The sequence below is a fragment of the Vicugna pacos genome, chromosome 10 (assembly GCF_048564905.1).
Source record: "Vicugna pacos chromosome 10, VicPac4, whole genome shotgun sequence".
Classification (NCBI taxonomy): Eukaryota; Metazoa; Chordata; class Mammalia; order Artiodactyla; family Camelidae; genus Vicugna; species Vicugna pacos.
The window spans coordinates 62,175,294-62,177,972 of NC_132996.1; the positions used below are offsets into that span (position 1 = coordinate 62,175,294).

A 2,679-nucleotide genomic window follows, 5' to 3' on the forward strand; every position below is an offset into this window, starting at 1 on the left:
ATCTAAAATAACATGTTCTAATTAGCTTTAATGTGAAATAAAGAAGACAATATCTGCCCGAAAAATGACGTTCTTATAACCACATATCTATGTTGCAAAAATTATGCCAAATAAAAAGTAAATATGGTTATTAAATGGTGATCTATTTCTAGGGCAAGTGGCTATAGAGAGAAGTCTAAGGTTAAAGAAACAAATCACTGGTCTATAATTTGGAAGAATTGAATCCTATTACTGACTATTCAATATTTTAAGCTACCATTGTTTCATATAAAGTTATGTAGTGATTTGGGTTATAGAAAAAATATAAAGTTGATTGAGATAGCATGTTTTAAAATAGAAATTTTAAACTTTAAAGGCACATAGACTGTCTTTTGTCATACACAGCTTTTTTTTTTAGCACCAATGGGAAAAGAAAAAAAATTCAGTTAGAAGTCTTAATTTGGAGAGTGTGTGTCTGTCTGTCTGTATGTATGTACTTCTGTGTGTGTGATTTGACTACTTTCATATAAACTGGCTGTTTTTCTTCTAAGAAAGGACTTCATGAATAACAAACTTATCATATATTCAAACTTTGTTGGACAACTGAAATAAGACCGTATGAATAAATCTGCAAGAATGAACCCAGTCCTCTGCTGTGTTTCCTGGTCTCTGCTGTCTCATCTGGCTGATTGGCTCCAGGATGGAATCCTGTCTTATCCACAGTCATGCCTGTCTGTATGAAGTGAAAACATATTGAAGTAGAGATATCAGTAAAGAGGAATACATATCAGCAAAAGGGTGGCATTTAGTGTCCAAGCTGGTAATTAAACCATGAAGGTGACTCCTAAAAGGGATGAAAAGCAGGGCTATGGGACAAGATATTCACAGATTCATTCAATACGTATATATATTAGGCTCCTAATTTGTGCTGTGCACTTGGCCTGCTACCAGGAAATGACCAGTGGAATAAATATAACGTGATCCCTACTTTCATGGAACTTAAAATGCAGTGAAAAATGGAATCAAGGGAAGCACATCAACAAGTTTCTACTGTACAGCACAGGGAACTACATCAGTATCGTGGAGTAACCTATAGTGAAAAAGGATATGAAAACGAATATGTGCATGTTTATGTGTGACTGAACTACTGTGCTGTACACCAGAAACTGACACAACATTGTAAACTGACTATGCTTCAATTTAAAAAAAGAGAGAGAGAGAGAAACACATCAAGTAAGATGTGTGAAAGAGGGACATCACTGAAGGCAGGCTGTTGATGAAGGCATGGCTTTCCCCTCGTCCTGACTGAGTTCCCCGTCGGCAGGACGGAATCAAGGAAAGTGGGTGTGATGAGGAGTCAGCTGTTGGCATCAAAAGATGAACGGCCTTCAAATCATTGGCTTCCTTTCCCAAAGCTTTTCATTGCACCAAACTCTCCTTATGGCATTTTTCATCTCCATGTTCCTCAGTGTGTAGACAAGAGGGTTGAGCATGGGGACAATAATTGTGTAGAAGAGCGTAAACACTTTATTTTCTGGTAAAGTCGTGGCAGGTCTAATGTAAACAAAGATGACCGGTTAAAAAAGAGGATCACAACCGTGATGTGGGAACTGCAGATGGAAAGGGCTTTGTGGCGGCTTTCGGCAGAATATGCGTGCACATTATACAGTATCGTAAAGTAGGAGGCCATCAAAGCCACGAAGATCACCAGTCCCATCAGGCCGGAACTGGCTATGACTAAAAACCCAATTTTGTGCATATCAGTGCAGGCCAGTTTCAACAAAGGATACACAGCACAGAACTAGTGATCGATTTCATTGGGGCCACAGAAAGGCAGAAAGATTGTCAGGAGAAGCAGGCCAAGGGAATGCAGAAACCCCGCTGCAGCTGGTGCCATGAGAAGGGAGTTACACCTCTTCCTGCTCACGATGACGGCGTAGCGCAGGGGCTGGCAGACGGCCACGTAGCGGTCATAAGCCATCCCTGTGAGGTTGAAGACCTCGATGCCCCCAAAGAAGTGTGTGGGGAAAAGCTGTGTCATGCAGTTTTTACAGGAAATGACCTTCCTCTCTGTCAGTAAGTCAGTCATGAGCTTGGGCGTCACGGTGGAGGCATAGAAGAGGTCTGAGAGCGCAAGGTAATTAAGAAATACATGGGCTGGTTGATCAGCTGACTGCGTGTGATAGAAACCACGATGAGCAAATTTCCCAACCAAATAGCGAGGTAGCAGAGTAAGAAAAACAAAAAGCAGAGAATCCGGGCTTCCTCGTTCTTAGAAAATCCCAACAGAATAAATTCAGTAATATTATTTCTGTTTCCCATGCTCTGATGTTCAAGAAAGTTATCTGGAGTGACAAAAGTGATGAAGCAAATCGTTGATGAGAAAATGGAAAGCTAACATCTAATTGAAACGGCACGAATGCGTTTTTAAAGATCTATGTCATTTCGAGCTCCACTGGAATCACTCATTCACGTCACAAAGCTCTTTTGAACACCCAGTGCCAAGACTCTTCCAATGGCTACGAGTACAGTGACCAAGTTCCAGGCTGAGTGTAATTTAAATTACTTTGTGAGGAAGCCGGAAATTATCTTTGTCAAGAATAAAAAGACTGAGATAATTTTTCATAGTGTTGAGTAGGGCGAACACATAATCCATTTTAGGATGTACCAGGGAGGTAACCACAGAACTTACCTGATTAA

The 2,679-nt window shown here is 40.5% G+C and overlaps 1 pseudogene; it reads right to left on the reverse strand.

Moving 5' to 3' along the window:
• Positions 1–1,367: 1,367 nt before the first annotated feature.
• Positions 1,368–2,301, reverse strand: LOC102541161 (olfactory receptor 4P4-like; annotated as a pseudogene).
• Positions 2,302–2,679: the final 378 nt, after the last annotated feature.